Raw genomic sequence first — 16230 nt, 5'->3', positions numbered from 1 at the left:
TCTTCCCAGAGAAAGGCTCTCTCCCAGAAAAGGCTCTTACTCTTTTCTAATAAAAAATCAGAAAAGAAAATTGCCAATGAAAATTACTCCAACCAACCAACCAACCGAAACTACCGCCCTCCTATCTCCGACCTTCTGACTCAGCGAGCTCTGGGGCACCTCGGTACCAAGCTTGATCTGAGCCAAAAGGCCGAGAAGCGATAACCCACAAATGGAACCCTGAAACCGCCGGACCCCCGGGGGTCTCGACAGACCTCAGCGGGTGGGTTGGCAAAAGCCAGCTCCTCTCTCCCTCCAACCCCCACTCAACCAACCAACCAACCACCGTTTCCCTGGCAACAAACAGGCAGGTGTTTTTTGGAAAAAGTCGCTAATGCGTCTTTAAGTCACTATCCTGGCCCATCTCTGTCAATTTCCCTTGAAACAAGATACCGGGCTCTGCAAGAAGCAAAGCCGCTCCAAAAATACGTTGAACTCGTAAGTGTTCCTCTCCACGGAAGTCTTTAGTAAAAGGCGAAAGGCTTGTGCGTAATGAAGAGAAACCAGAGTCATATGGAAGTCAAGAGGTCGGGGCCCGAGACACACTCTGTGCACTCTAGGGAGGGTTCCCGCGGGTGCTCCCGGAACCCACTCTTCCAAGTTTTCGAGGGCTGTCTGTGGATAAAAAGAAGGTCACAGACACAGAGGCACAGAGAGACAGAGAGAGAGAGAGAGAGAGAGAGAGAGAGAGAGAGAGAGAGAGAGAGAGAGAGAGAGAGAGAGAGAGAGAGAGAGAGAGAGAGAGAGAGAGAGAGAGAGAGAGAGAGAGAGACACACAATCCTGGCCCCAATTCTTTTTTTTTTTTTTTTTTTTTTTTTTTTTTTAAGTAAAATGGCGGGAAACGGGGGACCCCATTGAAGAGCGCTTCGCCTTTCTTTCAGTTTGAATGTTTCTTTCCTTCTCTTCTTCTGCTAGCTAGCCAGCTAGCTAGCTAGCCAGCTGTTTACAGAGCTTTGTGAATTTGCATTTTTCCTTGACAACGGAAGAAAAGTGTTGCACCGTTCCCGGAGGTACTGCAATACCGGGTCGATGCGTGGAGCGGACGGAGCAAGCCCCATTTCCGACTCCCTGTTCGAAAAATCCATTTAATATGTAGTCCCCCGATGGGGGACGTATCAGATATTAAACTGATAAGAACAGATTTTTTTTACAAAATATTTTTTATTACTTTCCAAAAACCAAACAATAATCTTCCAAACTTCAGTCAACTTAAATTACTTTCCAACAACCAAACAATAATCTTCCAAACTTCAGTCAACTTAAATATACAATCCCACCACACTACCACTAATCATTCCAATACTAATTGATTTTAGCCAACTCCCAAAACCAATAACCAATGACCTACAAACTACCAATATACACCACCATATTACAGCAATTTCTCACCCAGTGCCCCCCTTCGCTATCTTGTCTGACTGTGACCTTACATCACTCCCATCTCCCACCATCCCCCCTCCCCTGAACACAGCAACAGCACCCGGCACATTCCCCACCCTCAGGTCCATCACCCCCCCCTCTTCCGGACTCCGCTCCGGGGACATCGCATCCACAAATAAATAGTCAGACTCTCCCTCCATCATCCAGGTTTGAGCCATACCCGGGAGGTCAAGCTCAGCGAGGGGTTTAAAAGAGGATGGAGACGGAGCCCACGAGGGCCCCGCTACCTCCCCGTCCCCCCGTTCTGCCCCCCCCCCCTTCTTTCCACCCTTCCTCCTTACCTCCTTTTTTGGCCTCTTGCAAGGGGGGATATTTCCCCACGGGTTTTGGAAAGTTGCGTCACACACCGTGCCTTCCTTTTCCTTTGCTAATCCCCTTTCCTTCTCTATCAAACTCCTCACCATCTCTCTCAACTCCTCCATCCTTTTCTTCCCCACTATATTGCCCCCCCCACCCAATCGCCCTTCCAGTTCCTTCTCCATCTTGTCCTCCACCTCCTTCGTCTCCGCTGTTTTTTCCTCTGTGCTCTCCACTCTCACTGTCTCCTCACTCTCCTCCATCCTCGTTGCCGTCTTCTTCTTCTTCTTTTTCTTTTCCTTTTCTCCTTCAACCTCCTTCCCAACCTCTATTCCAGCTCTTTCTCCTTCCATCCCGGCCACCGCTTCTTCTGTCCCGGCCACCTCTCCTTCTGTCCCGTCCTCCTCTTCTTCCATCCCGTCCTCTTTCTCTGTCCCAGCTCTCTCCTCCTCTTTTTCTTCTCCTCCCTCCGACTCCTTCTGGTCAGTCCTTCCACCCCCTTCTTCCGGCTCCTCTCTTTCTCGTCTTCCTCCATCCTCCGCTCTCGCTCCCCCCCCAGCTGCAGACGAGTATGACCCCCGCCGAGCCGGGCAATCCCGCCACAGGTGCGCTTCCGAGCCACACCCGTGGCATTTCTTCGGCTCGACGCAATCCCTCGCCTCGTGCTCAGCCGATCCACAGTATCTGCACCTCTTCGTGCTGCACGAGGCGAGTGTGTGGCCGTAGGCCATACATCGCCTGCAGAACGGAGGCTGACGGGCATAGTGTAACGTCCCCCTGTCAGCCCCCAGGGAGAACAACGCTGGAGGATGGAGGTAGCCATCCATCCCCTTCGGGTCCTCTCTGAGGAGAGCCTGGAAACACCTCCTCCCATTCCAAAATCCTAAGGAATCTCTGATATGCTTTGCTGAGGAGATGTTGTCCAGGAATCTCCCCAGAAAGGCCCTCACCTCTTCGTCCCTCACATAGGGGTTGAACATGGTAACCGTTACCAGCCTGAAGTTTTTCCTTGCCAAGCTTGTTACTATGTAGCTACACATAGGCCTCTCCTTCTCGACTTCTCTCACCTTCCTCATTATCTCATCGTGCTTCTCCTCAGTATAGAACGACACGTCATAAGCAACCTCCAAAGGGTTTTCTTGGAGGCAAAAGACATCCTTAACCCCCACACTGAGCATTCCCATCAGTAGGGTCCTCCCGAAAGCCTCCCTTCCTAATGGCTCCTCTTCTTTGTCCTTCCATGCAAATCTTAGAGTGTTTGCTAATCCAATACCAGGTACTGACGTGTGCATAGCGTTTCTTGCCATCTTCTTCCCAGAGAAAGGCTCTCTCCCAGAAAAGGCTCTTACTCTTTTCTAATAAAAAATCAGAAAAGAAAATTGCCAATGAAAATTACTCCAACCAACCAACCAACCGAAACTACCGCCCTCCTATCTCCGACCTTCTGACTCAGCGAGCTCTGGGGCACCTCGGTACCAAGCTTGATCTGAGCCAAAAGGCCGAGAAGCGATAACCCACAAATGGAACCCTGAAACCGCCGGACCCCCGGGGGTCTCGACAGACCTCAGCGGGTGGGTTGGCAAAAGCCAGCTCCTCTCTCCCTCCAACCCCCACTCAACCAACCAACCAACCACCGTTTCCCTGGCAACAAACAGGCAGGTGTTTTTTGGAAAAAGTCGCTAATGCGTCTTTAAGTCACTATCCTGGCCCATCTCTGTCAATTTCCCTTGAAACAAGATACCGGGCTCTGCAAGAAGCAAAGCCGCTCCAAAAATACGTTGAACTCGTAAGTGTTCCTCTCCACGGAAGTCTTTAGTAAAAGGCGAAAGGCTTGTGCGTAATGAAGAGAAACCAGAGTCATATGGAAGTCAAGAGGTCGGGGCCCGAGACACACTCTGTGCACTCTAGGGAGGGTTCCCGCGGGTGCTCCCGGAACCCACTCTTCCAAGTTTTCGAGGGCTGTCTGTGGATAAAAAGAAGGTCACAGACACAGAGGCACAGAGAGACAGAGAGAGAGAGAGAGAGAGAGAGAGAGAGAGAGAGAGAGAGAGAGAGAGAGAGAGAGAGAGAGAGAGAGAGAGAGAGAGAGAGAGAGAGAGAGAGAGAGAGAGAGAGAGAGAGAGAGAGAGAGAGAGAGAGACACACAATCCTGGCCCCAATTCTTTTTTTTTTTTTTTTTTTTTTTTTTTAAGTAAAATGGCGGGAAACGGGGGACCCCATTGAAGAGCGCTTCGCCTTTCTTTCAGTTTGAATGTTTCTTTCCTTCTCTTCTTCTGCTAGCTAGCCAGCTAGCTAGCTAGCCAGCTGTTTACAGAGCTTTGTGAATTTGCATTTTTCCTTGACAACGGAAGAAAAGTGTTGCACCGTTCCCGGAGGTACTGCAATACCGGGTCGATGCGTGGAGCGGACGGAGCAAGCCCCATTTCCGACTCCCTGTTCGAAAAATCCATTTAATATGTAGTCCCCCGATGGGGGACGTATCAGATATTAAACTGATAAGAACAGATACTACACTTGATCTGAGCCAAAAGGCCGAGAAGCGATAACCCACAAATGGAACCCTGAAACCGCCGGACCCCCGGGGGTCTCGACAGACCTCAGCGGGTGGGTTGGCAAAAGCCAGCTCCTCTCTCCCTCCAACCCCCACTCAACCAACCAACCAACCACCAACCACCGTTTCCCTGGCAACAAACAGGCAGGTGTTTTTTGGAAAAAGTCGCTAATGCGTCTTTAAGTCACTATCCTGGCCCATCTCTGTCAATTTCCCTTGAAACAAGATACCGGGCTCTGCAAGAAGCAAAGCCGCTCCAAAAATACGTTGAACTCGTAAGTGTTCCTCTCCACGGAAGTCTTTAGTAAAAGGCGAAAGGCTTGTGCGTAATGAAGAGAAACCAGAGTCATATGGAAGTCAAGAGGTCGGGGCCCGAGACACACTCTGTGCACTCTAGGCAGGGTTCCCGCGGGTGCTCCCGGAACCCACTCTTCCAAGTTTTCGAGGGCTGTCTGTGGATAAAAAGAAGGTCACAGACACAGAGGCACAGAGAGACAGAGAGAGAGAGAGAGAGAGAGAGAGAGAGAGAGAGAGAGAGAGAGAGAGAGAGAGAGAGAGAGAGAGAGAGAGAGAGAGAGACACACAAACCTGGCCCCAATTCTTTTTTTTTTTTTTTTTTTTTTTTTTTTTTAAGTAAAATGGCGGGAAACGGGGGACCCCATTGAAGAGCGCTTCGCCTTTCTTTCAGTTTGAATGTTTCTTTCCTTCTCTTCTTCTGCTAGCTAGCCAGCTAGCTAGCTAGCCAGCTGTTTACAGAGCTTTGTGAATTTGCATTTTTCCTTGACAACGGAAGAAAAGTGTTGCACCGTTCCCGGAGGTACTGCAATACCGGGTCGATGCGTGGAGCGGACGGAGCAAGCCCCATTTCCGACTCCCTGTTCGAAAAATCCATTTAATATGTAGTCCCCCGATGGGGGACGTATCAGATATTAAACTGATAAGAACAGATTTTTTTTTTTTTTTTTTTTTTACAAAAAATAATTTATTTACACTCAATACCATTCATACTTTACAAAATAATAATTCTCATTCATTCTATTTACAAAATCACCAAACACCCAAACAAAAACAAACCTCAGGGGAGCATCGTCCCTCCCCGTCATTCCTAACCAATACCTAACCCTTCCCTATCTTCCCTTCCCTAATCTATCCCCTTACAAACCTCACTCTAACACTCCCAGCCCTAATCCCCCCTTCCACCTCTCCCGTGCCGCATGCTGCCCCCACTTTATCTCCTCCCTCTTCATCCTCCCCCTCACATCACCTTCCACCCTCCTCACTATCCCTTCCACCCCCCAATCTCTCCCTGTCTTAACTAAATTCTGCCTGGCTTCCCACAGCCCCCTTTTAAAGAGACTCATGAGAAGCCAGAGCAGAAACCTGTCCCTATCCGTTCCCCTCGCTCTCCCTACGCCTCGCTCTAACCTAGCCCAAGTCAGCAAAAAATCGCTCCTAACCATACCTAGCAACACCCGTGCCCTAGCCCAGACTAGTCCGGCAAAGGCACAGTCCCAGAAGGCATGGCGCACAGTCTCCTCCCTGCCACAAGCAGATCTTGGACAGGTGGAGGATCGCGACAAACTATGCCGGTACATGATGGAACGTACCGGCAAGCACTTATGGAGGCTCAACCAATTCAGGTCCTTGAGCCTGTTGTCCAGGCCCCGCGCCTGCACTCCCTCCCAGACCACTGACGAGATGCCCGCTACAGGCGCAGGACTCCCTGCCTGCCTGACCTCCTCGTACAGGTGCCTGTGGTCTAAACCTACTCGGGCAACTTCAACCTCGGGGTGCGCACGCAGCCACTTGGCCGCATGGCCAAAGTGCCACGGCAGCTGTTCCGCCCGAGGACCCGCGTTAGACCACACCATTACGCTTCTCGCCTGATACGAGAAGAACACCCGCAGGAGGTAACCGGACGGGTGTATAACTGGCTGAGCAAGCTCCGTCAACAAGAAAGAAACAAAAATTGCGTCCAGCTTGAGGGGGAGATGTGGTACCCCCCTACCTCCCTCCCCGATGGGACAGAGCATGCGCGCCCTGGCGACCCACTCGTACCTGCCACCCCACATGAACTGAAACACAAGCCTCACTAGAGGCCTCCTCAGACAAGCTGGCAATGGGTAGATGTACGCCAAGTACAAAAGAGATGGCAATACATCCACCTTTAGGACCAGGACCTTACCTATAAAGGACAAAGACCTAGCCTTCCACATTGCCAACTTCTTCTGTACCACTGCAATACCCATGTTCCAGTTCAGCGTCGCTGAGCCAGAGGTCTCAAAATGGACCCCAAGAATCCTCAGGGCCCCCTCACAGAGAGATAACCCCCCGGGCACATCCGTCCTACCGCGCCATCTTCCGAAAAACTTAACGGAAGACTTTGCATGATTCAGAACCGCCCCCGACGCTTGGGTGAAATCCCCAATGATGGCAAGAGACCTTGTCAGGCACGAGTCCTTGCACAACAGCAAGGAAGTGTCGTCGGCGTACTGCGTCATCTTAACACGCAGCCCACCGCTCCCAGGGATCAACAAGCCCTCCACCCCTGTGTCTGCCCTAATGGCAGCCCCCAGAGGCTCCATGTACAGAACGAAGAGGAGAGCCGAGAGTGGGCATCCCTGCCTGACCCCAGACGAGAGGTCAAAAACGTCACCTAAGTGACTATTTACACTAACTCGACACCCCGCTCCGACATATAATGTACGGATCCATCCTATGTACTTCTCCCCAAATCCTAATCTACCTAATACCCTGAATAGAAAGGATCTATTCACGCGATCAAAGGCTTTCGCCTGATCTAGCGCTGCTACCATTAAAGGCAGCCCTCTATCTTCAACCCAGGCGATGGAGTCCCTAATCAACTGTAGGTTCCATCTTATAGAGCGGCCCTCTACCCCGCACGTCTGATCCTCATGGACGACGTAGGGAAGGGCTGTGCGCAACCGGTCTGCTAAAACCTTTGCAAGAATCTTGTAATCTACGCACAGCATGGTCAACGGCCGCCAGTTGCCAAGGTCAGTTGCTTCCCCCTTCTTATAAAGAAGTGACAGCACACCAACAGCCATTGATCCCCCCGGGACCCCCGTCTCAAGGATGGCCTTCAAGACTTCGAGGACCACCGGTCCAAGTATACCCCAAAACTTGAGGTAAAACTCAGCCGGCAGCCCATCCATCCCAGGCACCTTCCCTTTTCCCATCCTCCTAAGAGCGCTCTCAACCTCTTCTAGTGAGATCTGGGCCTCCATCACGTCTCTAATGTCCTCCGGCAACCGCCGGGACAAGTGTTCTAAAAACACATTTCCCTGCTCTACATCTATTTCCCTTTCCTTAAATAAACTTCGGAAATGATCAGTTGTCACCCTGACCATTTCCTCTGGTTTACTTACTATACTACCATTTTCTTCCCTAACGCCATGCATTACCCTCCTACTCTGCCTGGCCCTAACCGACTTAAAGAACATAGCGGAACAAGTCTCATTATGTTCTAGAAAGCCACTATGCGCACGCTCCAGGAAAGCTCGAGCCTTCTGCTCCTGCAGCTCCCTGAGCTGCGCCTTTAGGGCTGTGAATCTCTCCCAGTCAATCGACCCGCCGAGGTTGCCCGCCTCGTACTCGAGTTCAATTAACCTTTGGATACGATCCACCTCCCTCCTTTCCTCCCTTTTTTTCCTTTTACAATATCCTATTATAAAAGCCCTAATCCTCACCTTCACTAAATCCCACCACTCTAACACCCCCTCGCACATGGACCGGAGGCCGTCAAGCCTCCGAAAGAAACAAAAAAATGCGTCAACGAAAGCCTGCTCCTCCAGTATATCCCGATTTAGCTTCCAGTACCCCCTACCGAAGAGGCAGACTGGCGACCCCACCTGCAGGAACACCCCGTCGTGATCCGTGAAGAACACAGGCAACAGGCGCCCAGACAACTGACCCAAAGACCTGGATATAAAAATGTAGTCGAGCCTCCGCGCAACCCCCCTGGAGTTGCGCCATGTAGGACCGACCATTGCCGGAGTAGTATGCAGGCCACCATCAAACAGACCATGGCAAGCCATTAGCCCGGTGATTGCGCCTGCACTACTATCACCACCTACCCCTAAATCTATATTAAAGTCCCCTCCTATCACCAAGTGCCTATTTGTGACACACAGGGGCGCCAGACAGTCCACCATCTCCCTTCTGTCTGCCGCCACCTGTGGCCCATATACCCCAATTAACCTATACCTAGCTTCTCTATACACTACATCTATCCCCAATACTCTACCCTGCATTATAACAAAAGTGCTCTCTACCTTAACCTCTTTATTCCCACACAAAATTCCTACTCCTGTTGAGTGCACCCCTCCTATGCCCCAAAAAGATTTCCCCTTATCCCACTCCCTCCTAAATCTACACACATCCCCACCATCCCTCAGGTGAACCTCCTGTAAAAAACAAAAATCAAACCCCACACCCTCTAAAAAATTAAACACCGCCCTCCTTTTAATTACATCCCTCAACCCCCTTACATTTAAACTAAACAATTTAACAGAAATATTCATTTATAAACAAAATATATATTTACAAACAAACAAAACCCTCAACAAATAACCCCAAACCAAACAAAAAACAGGAGACTCACCCGATGCTCCCCTGGTCCATCTCCACCGGCGGGGACGTCCTCTCCTCTCCTGACGCCCCCCCGTCCTCATCCATCTCTCCAACCCAGGATGCAGGCAGTGTGTTAGGCCGAGTGCCCTGCATCCTGGGTTCCCCACCACCACCGTCCACCCCCCCCTCCCTGTATGCCTCGGGGCTGAGTGTAGGGGACCCCATCTCCCCAAACAGGAGTTGGGATCCCTCTATCCCACAGCCCACAGACCCCTCACTTGAGTCATCCTCCACTAGGATGTAAGGGGCTGAGGCAAACAGGGAGGCCCCCCCCGCCGTTCTCTTAGCCCCCCCCTCCCCCTCCCCACCCCCCTCCCTCTCACTTCCTGCCAACTTCCCCCTCTTCTTTCCTTTCTTTTTTGGTGAAGGAGGTAGCGGGGAGACACAACGTCCCTTCCCCGCTAACTCCTCCACCAATCCCCTTGTCTCTTCTTCAAGGAAGCCCGGCAGGCTGTCCCCCCACTCCTTCCCCCCATCTCCCCCTCCCACCCCCTCCCCTCCCACCTCCACCCCTCCCTCCGTCCCCATCACCGTTCCCTCTTCCACTCCTTCTCGCACCACTGTCCCACTCTCCCTCTTCTCCGCTCCTTCCCGTTCTTCCGCCTTCTTTTTCTTCTCTCCTTCTTTTTCCTTCTTCCCATCGTCACTCCTCTTTCTTCTCGCCTCTTCCTTCTTCTCATCCTCTTCAGTTGCCTTCTTTTCCCCTGTGCCATCCGTACAATCCGCACGCGTCCTTTCTTTCCTCCCCCCATCCCCCGCTCCCCCCCCAGCTGCAGACGCGTATGACCTGTGACGAGCCGGGCAATCACGCCACAGGTGTGCTCTCGAGCCACACCCGTGGCAAGCCTTGGGCTCGTCACATTCCTTGGCCTCGTGCTCTTCTGACCCACAGAACCGACACTTCTTGGTGCTGCACGAGGCCAGGATATGGCCGTAGGCCATACAACGCCTGCAGAACGGGGGCTGACGGGCATAATACAACGTCCCCCTGTCAGCCCCCAGGGAGAACATCGCCGGAGGATGGAGGTAGCCATCCACACTCTTCGGGTCCTCCCTGAGTAACACCTGGAACCCTCTCCTCCCGTTCCAGAAACCCAGGGAGTCCCTGAGGTACCTCGCTGAGGAGATATTGTCCACATACCTCCCCAGAAAGGCCCTCACTTCCTCTTCCTTCACATGCGGATTGTACATGTTTACGGTGACCACCCTGAAGTTGTTCTTGGCCAGGCTGGTCACCGCGTAATGGCACAGGGGTCCTTCTCCTTTCTCTTCCTTCACCTTCTTCATTACTTCATTATGCTTTTCTTCCATATTCAAAGTCACATCATAACCCTTCTCCACCGGGTTCCCCTGGAGGCAGAGAACATCTTTTACCTTCAGTTGAAGGCACCCCATCAGAATGGTCCTCCCGAAAGTTTCTCTCCCCCAGGGCTCCTTTTCTTTTTCCCTCCATGAGAAACGCACCGTGTTGGCCAACCCAATCCCAGGAACCGACCGGGGCATCTTCTCCTGCGCCATCTCCGCAAGGAGGATAGCGCACCTGGCTCTCGAAACTCCTCCAAAAATGGAAAAAAGGAAATCCAAATTAGCAAACAATTAATTAAATACAAAAACCGGGAAAAAAATACAACCTTTACCGCTCTCCTAGTTCGACCTTCTGACTCAGCGAGCTCTGGGGCACCTCGGTACCAAGCTTGATCTGAGCCAAAAGGCCGAGAAGCGATAACCCACAAATGGAACCCTGAAACCGCCGGACCCCCGGGGGTCTCGACAGACCTCAGCGGGTGGGTTGGCAAAAGCCAGCTCCTCTCTCCCTCCAACCCCCACTCAACCAACCAACCAACCACCGTTTCCCTGGCAACAAACAGGCAGGTGTTTTTTGGAAAAAGTCGCTAATGCGTCTTTAAGTCACTATCCTGGCCCATCTCTGTCAATTTCCCTTGAAACAAGATACCGGGCTCTGCAAGAAGCAAAGCCGCTCCAAAAATACGTTGAACTCGTAAGTGTTCCTCTCCACGGAAGTCTTTAGTAAAAGGCGAAAGGCTTGTGCGTAATGAAGAGAAACCAGAGTCATATGGAAGTCAAGAGGTCGGGGCCCGAGACACACTCTGTGCACTCTAGGCAGGGTTCCCGCGGGTGCTCCCGGAACCCACTCTTCCAAGTTTTCGAGGGCTGTCTGTGGATAAAAAGAAGGTCACAGACACAGAGGCACAGAGAGACAGAGAGAGAGAGAGAGAGAGAGAGAGAGAGAGAGAGAGAGAGAGAGAGAGAGAGAGAGAGAGAGAGAGAGAGAGAGAGAGAGAGAGAGAGAGAGAGAGAGAGAGAGAGAGACACACACACACACACACACACACACAATCCTGGCCCCAATTCTTTTTTTTTTTTTTTTTTTTTTTTTTTTTAAGTAAAATGGCGGGAAACGGGGGACCCCATTGAAGAGCGCTTCGCCTTTCTTTCAGTTTGAATGTTTCTTTCCTTCTCTTCTTCTGCTAGCTAGCCAGCTAGCTAGCTAGCCAGCTGTTTACAGAGCTTTGTGAATTTGCATTTTTCCTTGACAACGGAAGAAAAGTGTTGCACCGTTCCCGGAGGTACTGCAATACCGGGTCGATGCGTGGAGCGGACGGAGCAAGCCCCATTTCCGACTCCCTGTTCGAAAAATCCATTTAATATGTAGTCCCCCGATGGGGGACGTATCAGATATTAAACTGATAAGAACAGATTTTTTTTTTTTTACAAAAAATAATTTATTTACACTCAATACCATTCATACTTTACAAAATAATAATTCTCATTCATTCTATTTACAAAAATCACCAAACACCCAAACAAAAACAAACCTCAGGGGAGCATCGTCCCTCCCCGTCATACCTAACCAATACCTAACCCTTCCCTATCTTCCCTTCCCTAATCTATCCCCTTACAAACCTCACTCTAACACTCCCAGCCCTAATCCCCCCTTCCACCTCTCCCGTGCCGCATGCTGCCCCCACTTTATCTCCTCCCTCTTCATCCTCCCCCTCACATCACCTTCCACCCTCCTCACTATCCCTTCCACCCCCCAATCTCTCCCTGTCTTAACTAAATTCTGCCTGGCTTCCCACAGCCCCCTTTTAAAGAGACTCATGAGAAGCCAGAGCAGAAACCTGTCCCTATCCGTTCCCCTCGCTCTCCCTACGCCTCGCTCTAACCTAGCCCAAGTCAGCAAAAAATCGCTCCTAACCATACCTAGCAACACCCGTGCCCTAGCCCAGACTAGTCCGGCAAAGGCACAGTCCCAGAAGGCATGGCGCACAGTCTCCTCCCTGCCACAAGCAGATCTTGGACAGGTGGAGGATCGCGACAAACTATGCCGGTACATGATGGAACGTACCGGCAAGCACTTATGGAGGCTCAACCAATTCAGGTCCTTGAGCCTGTTGTCCAGGCCCCGCGCCTGCACTCCCTCCCAGACCACTGACGAGATGCCCGCTACAGGCGCAGGACTCCCTGCCTGCCTGACCTCCTCGTACAGGTGCCTGTGGTCTAAACCTACTCGGGCAACTTCAACCTCGGGGTGCGCACGCAGCCACTTGGCCGCATGGCCAAAGTGCCACGGCAGCTGTTCCGCCCGAGGACCCGCGTTAGACCACACCATTACGCTTCTCGCCTGATACGAGAAGAACACCCGCAGGAGGTAACCGGACGGGTGTATAACTGGCTGAGCAAGCTCCGTCAACAAGAAAGAAACAAAAATTGCGTCCAGCTTGAGGGGGAGATGTGGTACCCCCCTACCTCCCTCCCCGATGGGACAGAGCATGCGCGCCCTGGCGACCCACTCGTACCTGCCACCCCACATGAACTGAAACACAAGCCTCACTAGAGGCCTCCTCAGACAAGCTGGCAATGGGTAGATGTACGCCAAGTACAAAAGAGATGGCAATACATCCACCTTTAGGACCAGGACCTTACCTATAAAGGACAAAGACCTAGCCTTCCACATTGCCAACTTCTTCTGTACCACTGCAATACCCATGTTCCAGTTCAGCGTCGCTGAGCCAGAGGTCTCAAAATGGACCCCAAGAATCCTCAGGGCCCCCTCACAGAGAGATAACCCCCCGGGCACATCCGTCCTACCGCGCCATCTTCCGAAAAACTTAACGGAAGACTTTGCATGATTCAGAACCGCCCCCGACGCTTGGGTGAAATCCCCAATGATGGCAAGAGACCTTGTCAGGCACGAGTCCTTGCACAACAGCAAGGAAGTGTCGTCGGCGTACTGCGTCATCTTAACACGCAGCCCACCGCTCCCAGGGATCAACAAGCCCTCCACCCCTGTGTCTGCCCTAATGGCAGCCCCCAGAGGCTCCATGTACAGAACGAAGAGGAGAGCCGAGAGTGGGCATCCCTGCCTGACCCCAGACGAGAGGTCAAAAACGTCACCTAAGTGACTATTTACACTAACTCGACACCCCGCTCCGACATATAATGTACGGATCCATCCTATGTACTTCTCCCCAAATCCTAATCTACCTAATACCCTGAATAGAAAGGATCTATTCACGCGATCAAAGGCTTTCGCCTGATCTAGCGCTGCTACCATTAAAGGCAGCCCTCTATCTTCAACCCAGGCGATGGAGTCCCTAATCAACTGTAGGTTCCATCTTATAGAGCGGCCCTCTACCCCGCACGTCTGATCCTCATGGACGACGTAGGGAAGGGCTGTGCGCAACCGGTCTGCTAAAACCTTTGCAAGAATCTTGTAATCTACGCACAGCATGGTCAACGGCCGCCAGTTGCCAAGGTCAGTTGCTTCCCCCTTCTTATAAAGAAGTGACAGCACACCAACAGCCATTGATCCCCCCGGGACCCCCGTCTCAAGGATGGCCTTCAAGACTTCGAGGACCACCGGTCCAAGTATACCCCAAAACTTGAGGTAAAACTCAGCCGGCAGCCCATCCATCCCAGGCACCTTCCCTTTTCCCATCCTCCTAAGAGCGCTCTCAACCTCTTCTAGTGAGATCTGGGCCTCCATCACGTCTCTAATGTCCTCCGGCAACCGCCGGGACAAGTGTTCTAAAAACACATTTCCCTGCTCTACATCTATTTCCCTTTCCTTAAATAAACTTCGGAAATGATCAGTTGTCACCCTGACCATTTCCTCTGGTTTACTTACTATACTACCATTTTCTTCCCTAACGCCATGCATTACCCTCCTACTCTGCCTGGCCCTAACCGACTTAAAGAACATAGCGGAACAAGTCTCATTATGTTCTAGAAAGCCACTATGCGCACGCTCCAGGAAAGCTCGAGCCTTCTGCTCCTGCAGCTCCCTGAGCTGCGCCTTTAGGGCTGTGAATCTCTCCCAGTCAATCGACCCGCCGAGGTTGCCCGCCTCGTACTCGAGTTCAATTAACCTTTGGATACGATCCACCTCCCTCCTTTCCTCCCTTTTTTTCCTTTTACAATATCCTATTATAAAAGCCCTAATCCTCACCTTCACTAAATCCCACCACTCTAACACCCCCTCGCACATGGACCGGAGGCCGTCAAGCCTCCGAAAGAAACAAAAAAATGCGTCAACGAAAGCCTGCTCCTCCAGTATATCCCGATCTAGCTTCCAGTACCCCCTACCGAAGAGGCAGACTGGCGACCCCACCTGCAGGAACACCCCGTCGTGATCCGTGAAGAACACAGGCAACAGGCGCCCAGACAACTGACCCAAAGACCTGGATATAAAAATGTAGTCGAGCCTCCGCGCAACCCCCCTGGAGTTGCGCCATGTAGGACCGACCATTGCCGGAGTAGTATGCAGGCCACCATCAACCAGACCATGGCAAGCCATTAGCCCGGTGATTGCGCCTGCACTACTATCACCACCTACCCCTAAATCTATATTAAAGTCCCCTCCTATCACCAAGTGCCTATTTGTGACACACAGGGGCGCCAGACAGTCCACCATCTCCCTTCTGTCTGCCGCCACCTGTGGCCCATATACCCCAATTAACCTATACCTAGCTTCTCTATACACTACATCTATCCCCAATACTCTACCCTGCATTATAACAAAAGTGCTCTCTACCTTAACCTCTTTATTCCCACACAAAATTCCTACTCCTGTTGAGTGCACCCCTCCTATGCCCCAAAAAGATTTCCCCTTATCCCACTCCCTCCTAAATCTACACACATCCCCACCATCCCTCAGGTGAACCTCCTGTAAAAAACAAAAATCAAACCCCACACCCTCTAAAAAATTAAACACCGCCCTCCTTTTAATTACATCCCTCAACCCCCTTACATTTAAACTAAACAATTTAACAGAAATATTCATTTATAAACAAAATATATATTTACAAACAAACAAAACCCTCAACAAATAACCCCAAACCAAACAAAAAACAGGAGACTCACCCGATGCTCCCCTGGTCCATCTCCACCGGCGGGGACGTCCTCTCCTCTCCTGACGCCCCCCCGTCCTCATCCATCTCTCCAACCCAGGATGCAGGCAGTGTGTTAGGCCGAGTGCCCTGCATCCTGGGTTCCCCACCACCACCGTCCACCCCCCCCTCCCTGTATGCCTCGGGGCTGAGTGTAGGGGACCCCATCTCCCCAAACAGGAGTTGGGATCCCTCTATCCCACAGCCCACAGACCCCTCACTTGAGTCATCCTCCACTAGGATGTAAGGGGCTGAGGCAAACAGGGAGGCCAATGCACCCCCCCCTCCCCCCCCCGCCGTTCTCTTAGCCCCCCCCTCCCCCTCCCCACCCCCCTCCCTCTCACTTCCTGCCAACTTCCCCCTCTTCTTTCCTTTCTTTTTTGGTGAAGGAGGTAGCGGGGAGACACAACGTCCCTTCCCCGCTAACTCCTCCACCAATCCCCTTGTCTCTTCTTCAAGGAAGCCCGGCAGGCTGTCCCCCCACTCCTTCCCCCCATCTCCCCCTCCCACCCCCTCCCCTCCCACCTCCACCCCTCCCTCCGTCCCCATCACCGTTCCCTCTTCCACTCCTTCTCGCACCACTGTCCCACTCTCCCTCTTCTCCGCTCCTTCCCGTTCTTCCGCCTTCTTTTTCTTCTCTCCTTCTTTTTCCTTCTTCCCATCGTCACTCCTCTTTCTTCTCGCCTCTTCCTTCTTCTCATCCTCTTCAGTTGCCTTCTTTTCCCCTGTGCCATCCGTACAATCCGCACGCGTCCTTTCTTTCCTCCCCCCATCCCCCGCTCCCCCCCCAGCTGCAGACGCGTATGACCTGTGACGAGCCGGGCAATCACGCCACA

At 52.0% G+C, this 16230-nt stretch overlaps 6 non-coding genes and 2 pseudogenes across 6 annotated transcripts; all 8 read right to left on the bottom strand.

The window, feature by feature from the left end:
- Positions 1-434: 434 nt before the first annotated feature.
- Positions 435-551, bottom strand: LOC139396141 (U5 spliceosomal RNA). The gene has a single exon (XR_011630702.1). It is a non-coding gene; the product is annotated as a U5 spliceosomal RNA (small nuclear RNA).
- A 477-nt stretch (positions 552-1028) lies between these two features.
- On the bottom strand, positions 1029-1198 carry LOC139396176 (U2 spliceosomal RNA; annotated as a pseudogene).
- A 2322-nt stretch (positions 1199-3520) lies between these two features.
- Positions 3521-3637, bottom strand: LOC139396140 (U5 spliceosomal RNA). The gene has a single exon (XR_011630701.1). It is a non-coding gene; the product is annotated as a U5 spliceosomal RNA (small nuclear RNA).
- A 493-nt stretch (positions 3638-4130) lies between these two features.
- Positions 4131-4321, bottom strand: LOC139396162 (U2 spliceosomal RNA). Its single transcript, XR_011630722.1, has one exon. It is a non-coding gene; the product is annotated as a U2 spliceosomal RNA (small nuclear RNA).
- A 239-nt stretch (positions 4322-4560) lies between these two features.
- LOC139396139 (U5 spliceosomal RNA) lies at positions 4561-4677 on the bottom strand. Its single transcript, XR_011630700.1, has one exon. It is a non-coding gene; the product is annotated as a U5 spliceosomal RNA (small nuclear RNA).
- Positions 4678-5123: 446 nt separating this feature from the next.
- LOC139396166 (U2 spliceosomal RNA) lies at positions 5124-5310 on the bottom strand. Its single transcript, XR_011630724.1, has one exon. It is a non-coding gene; the product is annotated as a U2 spliceosomal RNA (small nuclear RNA).
- Positions 5311-10937: 5627 nt separating this feature from the next.
- On the bottom strand, positions 10938-11054 carry LOC139396138 (U5 spliceosomal RNA). Its single transcript, XR_011630699.1, has one exon. It is a non-coding gene; the product is annotated as a U5 spliceosomal RNA (small nuclear RNA).
- A 493-nt stretch (positions 11055-11547) lies between these two features.
- On the bottom strand, positions 11548-11725 carry LOC139396164 (U2 spliceosomal RNA; annotated as a pseudogene).
- Between the last annotated feature and the right edge of the window lie 4505 nt (positions 11726-16230).

Source organism: Oncorhynchus clarkii, unplaced genomic scaffold (assembly GCF_045791955.1).
Source record: "Oncorhynchus clarkii lewisi isolate Uvic-CL-2024 unplaced genomic scaffold, UVic_Ocla_1.0 unplaced_contig_2010_pilon_pilon, whole genome shotgun sequence".
NCBI classification, from domain to species: Eukaryota; Metazoa; Chordata; class Actinopteri; order Salmoniformes; family Salmonidae; genus Oncorhynchus; species Oncorhynchus clarkii.
Note: the sequence above shows the minus strand (reverse complement) of the source record. Positions and strands in the feature narration are given on the sequence as shown.